This window comes from Gracilinanus agilis, chromosome 3 (genome assembly GCF_016433145.1).
Source record: "Gracilinanus agilis isolate LMUSP501 chromosome 3, AgileGrace, whole genome shotgun sequence".
Lineage (NCBI taxonomy): Eukaryota > Metazoa > Chordata > Mammalia > Didelphimorphia > Didelphidae > Gracilinanus > Gracilinanus agilis.
In genome coordinates, this window is record NC_058132.1 from 144,287,347 (window position 1) to 144,301,481 (window position 14,135).

The 14,135-nt window shown below is 35.1% G+C and overlaps 1 protein-coding gene across 1 annotated transcript in view; it reads left to right on the forward strand.

The window, feature by feature from the left end:
- LOC123240602 (mitochondrial intermediate peptidase) overlaps positions 1-14,135 on the forward strand; it is a 198,289-nt gene that overhangs the window by 149,186 nt on the left and 34,968 nt on the right. The gene's annotated exons all lie outside the window — the stretch shown is intronic.

A 14,135-nucleotide genomic window follows, 5' to 3' on the forward strand; every position in this document is an offset into this window, starting at 1 on the left:
CATCAATAGGGTTCATACACATTTGGAATTGTGGAAGGACTTTAACTTATAAAAGAAGAGAACAATGTCAGTCAAAAAAAAGAATGTTTTAGTACTTGTATTAGATTTTATCTAAAGGCAAAGTGAGATAATGGTTATAATTAATTTTTTTTAATTAGAAAAAGTTTATATCAAGTACCTCATTGAAAGTGATTTAATAAATGTATTTGTAATTGACATTGTACCACCATCATCATTATATGTTTTTTTCTAAAACTACTAATGATTTTACTGGGTGCTTTATTCTTTATATACATGTGTTAGACTATATAAAAACCTAGTTGAACTGTTTTCTCCCTTAGATTGAAAGAGGCATATTAGACCTAACCTACAACATGGATAATTGTTAGATTGTGGGATTCATTTAAATGCTAGAAAAAAAAATCAAGTTTTTTCCCTTAATTTTAGTGATGTCCCAGTAGGAAATTGCATTCAATTTTTTTTCAAAATTATGCATGTTGTAAAAATTTACAGGCTCAAGATGGAACTAGCCAAATGATTCTATAATCTAATCAACTTTGCTGCAACTCATCTATGCCTGCTCCAATAATTCTTATGTGTGTTCTCTCAGAAGGTTGTTATTGGGTGCCCTTTCATTATGTTGAACCTTCATGACTTTCTATAGCCATTACAAGGATATGAGTAGAGTACTTGCCATCCTTTGAGTTATTCACCTGCCATCCCTTTCCCTGACTATATAGGACCATCCCATTTTCTTTTTCCATCATTTCTGTTGTGACATCTTTTATTCCTATTCTTCTAAGTTCCCCATTGATAATATGCACTAACATGCTCATGCCCACCATGCTAATTTCCATTGCCGTCTGCATTAGAGCCATTTTTAATTCTTTGGAAACAGTTGTATCCCATGCCTTGCTACCATACAATGACAAAATATACATACAGTTCTTAGAATCCAGTGTTTCACATTGTGCTTGTTAAACAAAAAGCTTTGTCTGCAATTCATTTTTGCAGTAAAAGCTTGTCAAAAAACCCCTCAACATTAAATTGCTATTTCCCAGTTAGAAATTTAGAACATAATTAAAACGTATGGCATGCTATAATGCCTACTTTGGCTTTAAATTCATTGTTTTTACAATAATACATTGAAAACTAGAGCTTCCGTCATAAAAGGATTTATAAGACCCATTAAAATGTGTTGCTTAAAATCAGCTGTTAATGCCTTTGTGTTGTTAGATCTCTTGCAATAATTGTTCTGAATGTCTTGTCAGTTATATAAATAGCAGTAAAATTGAAAGCACATTACAGTTTCATCTATATCTTTTCTAATTTGAATACCATTCTAAAAATCTGTTTATAACTATACTATTTTTTCTTCCATTACTGTTATTCAGTTTTAGACTGTGAAATGGAGGGTAGTTTAAAATGCTGTGGCTCATGCAACTTTTTTCGTACTTTCTTCCTGTCTCTCCTTTATCCCTTCTCCAAGGCACTGTTAATTATAGTGGATATTTAAAGTTCTGTGCCTTTGAACTGTTAGAGATTTTTTTGGTTGCCTAAATTCACAAACTCATTTTTCACCTGTTAAAATCATATTATGCAGCTCTAAGAAAGTTATTTCAGTAGGTCAGTTTATTCTGTTGAACTTGTGGTAGAATTTGTTGCATAGCATCATAAGTGATATTCTTATTATCTTATTATATCTATTATATTCTATTATATCTTAGCATATTCTCCAAACCAAATAAGAAATAGAGTAGCAGACTGAATTAATGATGCCTCTGTGGTAATCTTACCTTTAATATTCATTTGTGTTTGGAGTATGATAAATAGTATAAGCTCCCTATAAACTCAGTATAAAATTTCTTTAAAGATACATACAGTATGAATTAATTAGTTTTAAAAATTATTATCAATATCATTTTGAGAATAATATAAAACTTGTTTAATTTTTCTACCTTTTGGAGAACCTTCTGCTACTTGTAATAAGTGAAAATTTCTATTTGCCAACTACTATTTCTGTACCTCAAACCAGATTACTTTGTGTATAAATTACACATATTTTCTAGAATTTAGTGTTATCTTTGTGAGGATTAGATAACTTCAGTTTGTTTATTTCTTAACATCTGCATTTGTGTTTTCCAGAACATTTTAGACTGTTTAAAACAAGAAAACATGTTGTAGTAGAATGCTTGCTCTGTTGCTTTGTGATTCTTGGACACATCACTTTAATTTCTCATAGCTTTAATTTTCCCCCTGTAACATGAATTTCATGAAGAATAAATAATGATATATGCACTAAGTTAATATTTATGGATTAAAAGTGCCAAGGACCTTCCTCACAGCAAACTCACTAAATGAGTAGTACACAACTACTTTTTAAGATTAGAAAATAGAAAGGTTGTAAGTTGAGTAGAGTTGTTTAGCTGTTAAATTGCAGATCTCAGACTTGATCCCTGGTCTTCTGATTCCAAGTACTTGACCTTTCTGATATACCATGCTTTCTTGTTTCATTGAGTAAGATCATGTTTAAAATCACATCATGAACAAGCACATTAATGCACTCTTGATGAAGCTATGAACTGGTCTAGCCATTCTGGAAAGCAATTTTGAACTATTCTCCAAAGTATACCCTTTAGCCCAGCAATACTACTACAAGGCTATAGCCAAAGAAATTTTTAAAAGAGAAAAAATGTTGCATACCTCTGTCCTCTGTGTGTGTATGTGTGCATGTGCATCAAAAATGTGAATGTTGATACATTGAACCTGTAGGAAATAAGGGGTTAAAAAGCTGTAATCTTCCTTGAGAGATTATTTTAGCATCTACTAGAACACTTATGAATATTTTCCTCTTTTTCATGAATAGAACAAATTGTCTATTAACACCAAACTTGCTGTTGACAGTGGCTACAGATATTCCAGCACAAAATTTATCTTTATACTCTTATTTTCTCACTAAGCCACACAACTGACTTTGCATGCACTACTCTTTGAGGGGCATAATTGCAACACAAAATTTGAGGTTAAAAAGTAAATAATGAAAATATGCAATGAATGCATGGGAAACTCTACAAAAAACTATGGAGTAAACAAGACCAATGAGAGGCCTCTTACAATAACAGCTACTCCACAAACTTGTACACATCATGCCTTTCTCTCTTTTTTTTTCTTCTATTGTGTGGAGCCACAAGTATGCATGATTGTGCATGCAAGCATGTGTGAGTAAAATGCCTAAAACATATTATAGCATATGAATGTGATGGAATACTGTTGTGTTATAAGAAATGACATATGAGACAGTTCCAGTGAAACCTGGAAAGTCCTATATGAACTGATGTGGAGTGAAGTGAGCAAAAAAAGGAACTTATATACAGTAACAACATATTTTTTAAATGAATCAATTTGAAAGAGTTAAAAACTCTGATCAATCCAGTGATCAACCATGCTTCTAGAGAATTGGTGATATGGAATGCCCCCCACCTAATTACAGAAAGGTCATTTATGACTAAATGTATGGAGACCCACATTTTTGGATTTCACCAATTTGGACATTTGTTTTATTTGACTACAGAGGGAGGTGAAAGAGAGAGAAAATAAATACACGTTAACTGAAATTTAAAATTATAATGTATTCAGCAAATGTAAATTCTGAAAATGACTCAAAAATATGAATTATTTGTTTTCTATACAATTTGGATATCATATATTGGATGTCTAGATTCTCCACTGATCTGTGGAAACTAATTTGAAAGAATCTAGTTGACTTAAAGTAATGGGGAAAACAGAACCAAGAAATGTGGACTTAAAATCTATAGAAATAACAATATTTAACATGTATTTAGTAATGCATTGGTAAAAATGCAGTATTTTACTATCTTCATATGTGACTAGAATGATGTATAGTTTAGTTTGATTGTTTCTTAGTCCGGCAAAGTTGTTCATCTTTTGCTTTTTTTTCAAAGTGAGGCAGAGTTGCACAAAGTTTTCAGCCTCACTTTCTACTCCTGAGTCATTGAAGTCCAACAGCAAGACAAATATCAAGATGACCAGTGTTGACCTATAATGGAGAAGATGACCTTGGTGTTATCAGTGTCTGACCAAGCTTTAAGTACTCCATAGTGCCTGTTTCAGCTACCTTAATGGTCATTGGACCAAATTGTTCTCATTTGCCCAACTGGCCAGGAGAAGTCTTCACATATTTGGGGTAGATATCCACGTAACTCCCCAGTGGGGCTGAGTCTCATTGGTTACCCTCAACCTGGTTTTGTCTATTTGCTGAGATGTTTTTACTCGATGGTGGCCCTTATGCATGCTATAGCTTCTTGGAGCCACAGGTGAGAGTTGGGTGAAACATAGATACCGAAGAGGGATCAGAAGACCTGAAAAGGATTCAGTAAGACCTTCTACCAGAGGCACTAGTCTTCCCTGAACACCTCCATGTAGCTCAAAATTAATGCCTATTGGTTTTAATGGCTAACTGATCTAAAAGGAGTTTCTAAGAAGATGATGGTGTGAAAGTTCATAGAGGAGCCTAGGTCTCCCATATATAGTAGCAAATATTGAAAAATAATAACACATTTCATACAAGGAAACAAACAGTTGAAAAAACATTAGCTGTTCATGGATAGGCCAAGCTACTATAATAAAAATGACAAGCTTACCTAACTTAATTAGCCTATTCAGTGCCAAATGAATTAAACTATCCAAAAATTATTCATATAGCTAGAAAAAATAATAAAAAATTTCATCTGGAAGAATAAAAGGCAGAGGATATCAAGGGGATTGGTAAAAAAAAGATATGAAGGAAGGAGGTCTAGCCATACCAGATCTCAAACTATACTATAAAGCAGAAATCATCAAAACAATCTGGCACTAAGAAACAGAGTAGTGAATCAATGGAGGGAGTCAGCACACAGTAGTTAATGACCATAGTAACCTAGTATTCAGTAAACTAAAAATTACAAGCCTTTGGGAGAATAAATCACTTTTTGACAAATACTGCTCAGAAAACTGAAAATCAATATGACGGAAACAAAACATAAACAAGCATCTCATACCATATACCAGGGGTCAGCAACATATGGCTCTTTCTGCTGGAGCCATAAAGTCAGTTTTTTTTCAGGTGCTGTTACAGGAGTGCACACTGTGAGCACTGTACGACTCTCATGAAATTACATTTTAAAAAATGTGGCGTTTATGACTCTCACAGCCAAAAAGGTTGCCAACCCCTCCATATACCATGATAAAGTCAAATTGAATACTTTATCTAAAAACAAAAAGAGAGACCATAAACAAATTAGGGGACCATGGAAAAGTTTATTGTCAGACTGGCAAATAAGGGAAGAATTCATAACTAAAAAATATAGAGAATATTTCAAAAAAATGAAATGGATAATACTGATTACATTAAATTAAAAAAAGTTTCTGTATAAATAAAACCAATGCAACCAAGATTAGAAAATTTTATAGCAAATATCTCAGATAAAGGCTTAATCTCACTGAATTAAATTTATAAGAACACAAAGCATTCCCTAATTGATAAGTGGCCAAAGGATATGAATAAGCAGTTTTCAGAGGAAGAAATTAAAACTATCTATAGTCCTATGAAAAAATGCTCTAAATCACTATTGACTAGAGAAATACGAATTAAAATAACTAAGATACTACCTCACACCTATCATATTGGCTTATATGGCCAAAAAGAAAAAAAAGATAAGTGTTTGATGGGATATGGGATGTCATGGCATGAGGAATATTAAAATATTTATTGCATGAAAGCCCTGATATAACATATCAGGCTATTTACCACCTTGGGTGGTGGGGAAAGTGATGGAGGGAGAAAATCTTAATCATGAAATGTCAGAAAACAATTGTCAAAAATTGTTTCTGCGTGTAATTGGGGGGAAAGTATAATTAATTAATTAAGCTCAATCATTAAAAAAAAAAAAGAAAGATAGTACCATAGTGAAAAATGATGAAAAAATTCACAGAACTAAATCCAGCCCAGCTCTAGATAGCCTACTAGTACTGTATCTAGAAATACTCCAATAGTAGTTAAAGCCTATGAACTCCTTGTATCTAGGGGGTGTGAAGCCCAAACTGGTCAAACAGGGAAGCCCTACAGTTTGGAAACCTATAGTACTCTAAACACTACACTCTTATAGAGATGAAAAACTGCAGCAGTCTGACCTCAAGAGGCCCTGAAACCCTTAGAACTCTGTACCAGGTGACACATAGCCCAAAGCTATTTAGACTGAAGTGGGTTAGAAACCATCGATTCTTTGACTACAAAAAAGGGTTCAAAAATTGGCAGTACTTTGTCCTTCATGATCCAGGAGAGCCAGAAGTTCACAAAAGTCTGGCCTAAGATATTCCAGAGGTCCCTCAAGGCTATAGTGTTCCAAATCCACATGCTTGGGAGGGGGTCAAGGGTGGATAGGAAACCAAATTCTGCCAGCTTTATGATAGCATGCTTGCATGGGTTCTGGATAAAGGACAATGCTCTTATGCTTTCCTAGGCACCAGTAGAGTGCTTTCTCCCATACTTTTTAGCATGATGTTTTCAGTGATATTTTCAGACACCTTCAGTGAGGATGAAAATGGTCTCAAGGTCACCTACTACACTGATGATAAATTATTTAATTTGAAAAGCTGCAAGCAAAGATTAAAGTGGAGGGATAGTTGGTCCACAACTTTCTTTTCACAGATTATTATGCCTTTAATGCAGCTTCTGAGTGTAAAATGTAAGAGCCAGTAATCAACTTTTTGCCACTTATGCTAATTTTAGCTTAATTATGGCAAAGAAAACAAAGATTCACCATTAGCCTGCAACACACCATCCATGTATGGAATTATCGGTTATAGCAGATATATGGAGAAAATTTTGAGTGTTGGGATGAATTCACTTCCCTTGGCAATATACTTTCCAGGAGTCTACCTAGATGATGAAGTTGATGCATGCATTACCAGAGCTAGTTCACTGTTTGGGAGGCTCCAAAGGAAAGTGTAGGAAAGAAGAGGTATCAAACCTCTTTGCCTACCAAACTGAAAGTCTATAGAGCTGTTATGTTGACCTCATTGTTGTAAGCCTTTGAAACCTGGACAATCTAGTACCATGCCAAGAAACTGAATTGCTTCCATTTGAATTGTCTTTGGAAGATTCTGAAGATTACCTGGCAGGATAAGGTACCAGACACTGAGATCTTTCCTTGAGCTGAACTGCCAAACATTCAAATTCTGCTTCAGAAAGAATAACTGATGTACTGACCATGTTTTTCAATGCCAAAAGTACATTTGCCTTAAAGACTGTTTCATAGAGGATTTAAAGAAGGCAAGCATTCACATGGAGATACAGAAAAGGTGAGACAAGGACACTCTCAAAGTTTCTCTGAAGAACTTTATTATAGATTGTGAGACATGGTAGACATTGGCACAGGCCCACTCTAGCATATCCTTTACCTTAATATAGCACCCCGTTTCTTCCAGGATCAAGTATGTAATCCTCAACTTGGTTTTTAAAGCACTCTACAACCTGGCCTCTTCCTGACTTTCAAGTTTTCTTAATACTTTCCTCTCCTACATGTTCTATTAGCCTTTTTTGCTATTCTTTTATCAGGATAACTTCATCTCCAGACTCTACCTTTTCACTGGCTTTTCCCCTATGCCTAGAATGTTCTTTTATACCTCCCCCACCACCCTTAATCTCTTGGTTTCCTGGATTTCCTTCAAGACTTGACTCAAATCCTACCTTTCTCAGCAGGTCTTACTTCTTGGTTTCTCCCATTGACAAGCCCTTCTCTCTCGGATTAGCTCCCAGTTTTACTACATAGGATGTGCCAAAAGTCTTAGTGTAGTTTTAAACTATTAAATTTTTATATATTTTGTACATACATTGTTTTTATTTTGCCTTTCTTTATATTCTCTATACTTAGTTCAATGTTTGGCCCATAGCATCAGCTTAATAAATACTTTTTGATTAAGAGGATGATAACAGTCTAAGTATTTAAGTGAAAAGTCAGTTGAATTGCCCAAGAAATAAATAGCTAAACAACAATAGTTAAACATCTGAATAGAATTTCAAAAGTTAGATATGATAGATCCCTATCGATTACCATTTAAAAAGAAATGAGTATGCATATTTCTCAACTGAACATGGCACTACAAAATGGCAGAGCATAAGAACTTTATAGGAAAGTGCAAAAAAGCATAAATATTAAATGCCATTTTTACTGACCAAAAACACCTAAAAGTTATCAATATTAAAATTTTATAATAAATTTCCTTTGAAAAAAGGAATCAAACTAATAAATAGCTTTTAAAAAACTGATAAATTATACAAACCATTAACTAATCTCAATAAAGAAAAAGAAAACCCAAACTTCATATATTAAAAATGGAAAATAATTCACAATTACTGAAGAAATAAAGGAAGTTATTTGGAAATATAAATCAGATACAAAACTAATATTTCTTGAAAACTAATAACAAAAAAAGAATATTTACAAAAAATGTAAAATACCCAGATTGATAGAAGGGAGAAAAATGCAAACAACTCAATTTCAGAAAAAGAAATTGAACAAACCATAGATTAACTCCCCAAAGAAAAACAATAACCAGGTGGATTTTGCTTTTATTTATTTCTTTCTTTTAAACCCTTCCCTTCCCTCTTGGAGTCAATACTGTGTATTGGTTCCAAGATAGAAGAGTGTTAAGGGCTAGGCAATGGGGCTTAAGCTACTTGCCCAGGGTCACACAGCTAGGAAGTGTCTGAGGTCTAATTTGAACCCAGGATCTCCCATCTCTGGGACTGACTGAATCCGCTGAGCCACCCAGCTACCCCCTGACCAGGTAGATTTTAAAGTGGATTCTTTTGAATGTTCAAAGAACAATTCCAACATTATACAAATTCTTTGCAAAAATGGAGAAGAAAGTCTACTAAATTCCTGCAATATGAGAGACAAAGCAGAGAAATAAAGTGGAGGTTCTAGGAGGATGTATCCAATCAGAGGGAGAAAGCAAGGTGGTGGATACTTCCAATAAATGAAGGTAATACATAAAAGTAAGCAGAATGGGTATGGGAGAGGTTAGAGGAGAGATAATGGTTCTGTAGTCTAGAGGAAGTCAGGAACAGGATGTTGTAAAGGGCAAATTCATGGTAAGTGAACCTGGGAGAAATAGACTATTCCAGGACAAGGAGGCCCCAGGTACTAAAGGGAGTTTTCAGATGAAACTTTTATCTTCAACCTCTTCCTGCATATTGGTTCTTTCCCTATGGCCTCACTTGATTCCTCTATCCCTACTAACTTTCATCCTGTATCTTTTTTGCCCCTTGTGGCCAAACTTCTTTTTTTATTTTAAAATTATTTTTATTTTTTAGAAAAATTTTCCATGGTTACATGATTCATGTTCTTACTTTACCCTTCACACCCCTCCTCCCCCCATAGCTGACACACATTTCCACTGGTTTTAACATGTGTCATCTATCAAGATCTGTTTCCATATTATTGATAGTTGTACTGGTGTGGTCATTTCGAATCTACATCCCCAATCATGTCTGCATCAACCCATATGTTCAAGCAGTTGCTTTTCTTCTGTGTTTCCTCTCCTGTAGTTCTTCCTCTGAATGTGGATAGCGTTCTTTTCCATAAATCCCTCAGAATTGTCCTGGGTCATTGCATTGCTGCTAGTACAGAAGTCCATTACATTCGATTTTACCACAGTGTATCCGTCTCTGTGTACAATGTTCTCCTGGTTCTGCTCCTTTCATTCTGCATCAATTCCTGGAGGTCGTTCCAGTTCACATGGAATTCCTCCAGTTTATTATTCCTTTGATCACAATAGTATTCCATCACCATCATATACTACAATTTGTTCAGCCATTCTCCAATTGAAGGGCATACCCTCATTTTCCAGTTTTTTGCTACCACAAAAAGCACGGCTATAAATATTTTTGTACAAGTCTTTTTATCTATGATGTCTTTGGGGTACAAAGCCAGCAATGGTATGGCTGGATCAAAGGGCAGGCAGTCTTTTAGAGCTCTTTGGGCACAGTTCCAAATTGCCAACCAGAATGGTTGGATCAGTTCACAACTCCACCAGCAATGCATTAATGTCCCAATTTTGTGTGGCCAAACTTCTTGAGCAGGCTGTCTACAGTAGGTACTTCTAACTTCTTTTCCTCCTCTTCTCTTTTTAACTCTACAATCTGGCATCCTGCCTCATCATTCAGCCACAAGTACTCTCTCCAAAGTTACAGTAATCTCTTAATCATCAAATCCAGTAACCTATTCTCAGTTTTCATCCTTCTTGACCTCTACAACTTTTGACACTATTCATAACTCTGTTTTCCTTTATGCTTTTTTTCTCTCTAGGTTTTGTTACGATTAAAAATAATAAAGATTGATATAATAATATAAATTAGTATTTTAATTAAAGCCATGCTGATAGAGATAAAATCATTAGACCACGCGCTTTTAAGAATTCAAAACTGCCACCCCAGCTAATTCTTGTTACCTCCGCACGCTCAGGTAGCTAAAGAGGAAGTTCAAAGTCACTTCCCCCTATTTAAAACTCTCCCTCACCTCGAATACGTAATCCAAAACAGGAAACCCGTTGGACCACAGGAAATGTAGTTTTTAAGGTCCCCACGTGTCCATAGAAAAAAAAATATATATACTTTTAAATGGCATTTCCCAAATTCCAATTTTACAGATCTCTTCTACCTGATCACTTTGTGGTCTCCTTCACTAAATCTTTATCCAGTTCATTCCCCTTAAGCAAGGGAGACCTATAGTGCTCTATCCTAACTCCTTTCCTCTTCTTTTTCTCTACTTTTTCACTTGGTCATTTCATCAGCTTCCATGGATTTGATTGTCATCTTTATGCTGTTGATTCTCAAACCTAGCTATCTTGCCCTAGCCTCTCTGTTGTCTTCCAGTCTCATCTCCAACTGCTTTTCAGATATTTTGACATGGATGTCCAGTAGACATCTTAAACTCAGCATGTCCAGGTCTGAATGCATTTTAAGGAAAGAAATTATTTTTCTCCCTAAAACCTCTCCCTGGCTCCACTTCCCTATTACTGTCTTAGGTCCTAACATCCTTCTAGTCTCCCAGGCTTGTGGCCTACGTATCATCGTGACTCCTTACTATATCTCACCTTTCATCTCTAGTCTGTTGCAAAAGCCTGTCTATTTATAGTCTTTGCAACATCTCTTGAATACAACTTCTCTCTTGGATACTGTCACCACTCTGGTGCAGACCCTCATTTCATTATACCTGGACAGTTACAATAACCTACCTTTGGATTTACCTGGCATAAGTCTGTTCCCATCTTAGCCCATCCTCCATTCAACTACCAAATTGATTTTCCTGAAATTTTTCATATCACCTTCTTCTTCTGTCTTCTCATACCACCTTTCCACCCACTCCTACATACACTTTTCATCCAATAACACTGGCCTCCTTTTGAATCACTCCATCTCCTGGCTCAGACATTTTCTTTGGCTGTCTCACATACCTGGAATGCTCTGCCTCCTAATTTCCTTGACTCTCTTCAATTCTGGGCTAAAATTAGACCTTTTACAGGACCCTTTCTTAAAATCCCTCTTGATTTCAATGCCTTTCCTCTGTTAATTTATTTCTTGTTTATCCTGTACATAGCTTATTTGTACTAATGTTTTTATATACTATCTCTCTTATTAGATTATCAGCTCTCTAGAGGAGGGACTGACTTTTTTGGTATCCCCAGTGTTTTGTATAGTACCATAGCAGACAGCTAATAAATGTTTATTATCTTACTAGTTTTATATTGTAATCTAATCTAATGTAATACAGTTTTGTATATTGTGTGAAACATTCATCTATTAATAAACATACTTTGAAAGTAAGATAGTATAGGTCAAAAAGCTTTGGAAATGAATGGAGTTTTAAAAATTCTGCTTCTTCATTTGTGAAATGATATGGGACCTAATAATATTCTGGATTTCTTTACAGGAATATCATTCTATGAAAAAATGTTTGTAGATTGGTTGAATATTTTAAAATTCTGAGAGGATAACCAAAGCCCAGTCCAAACTATACAGATGTACCTTCAAGAAACTTTTACTTACTGTGGAATAGACACTAGCCCAAGAGGTTTTCTAGACTTGAGAGGAGATTTGTAGTGAATTTGTAGTTCTCTGAGAATATTAGAAGTCAAGTAGAATCATTGATTTTAAGCCAAATGGTTTCTTTGAGCTTAAGTGAGCTTTGCTGGATCACCTTAAAGCAAGTCACTAAATCACTAAGATTCTTGATAATGTCAAAATCAATTACTATTTTATCTTTTCTATTCTCTGAAACAAAGTTGCAAATTCATTCTGGTCCTTTTCTCAAGGTCAGAAAAACTTTTGGGCCAACTTATTTTGACAAATAGCAGTTATTTTAGGGTGGTTCTCTGAAGTAGCACAGTAGAGAGAATGCTTAGCCTGGAAACAGGAAGATTCATCTTCCTAAGTTTAATTCTGGCCTTAGACACTTACTAATTGGGTGACTGAGCAAGTCACTTACTCTCCTTGCCTATGTTCCTCATCCACAAAATGAACTGGAGAAGGAAATCCCAAACCACTCTGGTATCTGCCAAGAAGACTCCAAATGGGATCACAAAGAGTTGAACAAAACTGAAACAACTGAACGACAACAAATCTGTGTTGAAAAGTCCCCACTGACAAGTCTCTTAACCTGCTTCTTGTCCTTACTAAAGTGAAGCTTATTTGGGTTACTCTGCTATAATTCTAGTCACAGAACAGGAAAAAATAAAACAAACCCATTTTTATTTTTTAAAAATATCTTAATTTCATTGACGTTTTTTCTATATAATATTTGCTTCCAAATAATCCCTTCTTCTCTTATAACATTCTCTCTTATAACAAAGAACAAAACTATGAAAGAGAGAGGGCAACTAGGTGGACACTTCCTACCTGTGTGACTGAGCAAATCACTTAACTCCTATCTCCTATCACTTACTGCTCATCTGCCTTGGAACTAATACACAGTATTGATTCCAAGTCTGAAAGTAAATATTTAAAAAAAGAAAGAAGGAAAAGAAACGTCAGTTTGACAATATTAATAATTAACACATCAGTTACATATACTAATATATATGTAGTATTCAGCATTCTCTGAAAAGGAGTCACATTTTCTCCAGGTCCAAGCTTAGTTATAATTACATAATGTTCAGTTTTAGGAAACTTTTTTTTTTTATCATTAAAGCGCAACAGAAAAACTCTAAGGACTGTGGAAGTGTGTACTATGAATGATTTCTTTCCTGTAATGATTCTGCCACCGGCCAGGAAAATGTATCCCCGTGCAGGAGCTGTGGCATTTGTTTTTCAAATTCCAGAACTTCACATTACTCAATAATGTTGTAATTTACGTTTTCCCAATGCCTACTTTTAACAGATATTTTAAAAGGGCAAAAAAAGTTAAACAAAGCACAACCTAAATCCATAAACTGGATTGTTGCCAGAAACTTCTTTTTTTTTTTAAAACCCTTAACTTCTGTGTGTTGGCTCCTAGGTGGAAGAGTGGTAAGGGTGGGCAATGGGGGTCAAGTGACTTGCCCAATGTCACACAGCTGGGAAGTGTCTCAGGCCAGATTTGAACCTAGGACATCTCGTCTCTAGGCCAGACTCTCAATCCACTGAGCTACCCAGCTGCCCCATGCCAGACACTTCTTAAAAGAACTAAATCTATTTTTCTCTGGACATTGTTTCTTAAAACAGGGAAGGAAAAGAAGTGGAAGGAAACAGGCATTTATTAAGTGCCATTAAGATACTGTACTAAAGCACATTACAAATATTACCTCATATGTTCTTCAAAACAATCCTGCAAGTTGAGGAAACAGAGGCAGGTAGCAATTAAGTGTCTTGTCCAGGATTACACAGCAAGACTGGATTTGAACTCAAATCTTCTTTAACTCCAGTCTCAGTCTACTGTGCCTGGCTTTTCTCACATGAAGTAAGGCTTATTTCAGTTCATTTCAACCAATATGAGGATACAAAAATGTAAATGACCCTATTGAAGAGTCTGTAGCTTGGGCATCAAGAATGAAAAGGAATGAAAAATATAGAATAAATGTAACTTAAAGTAGAATGC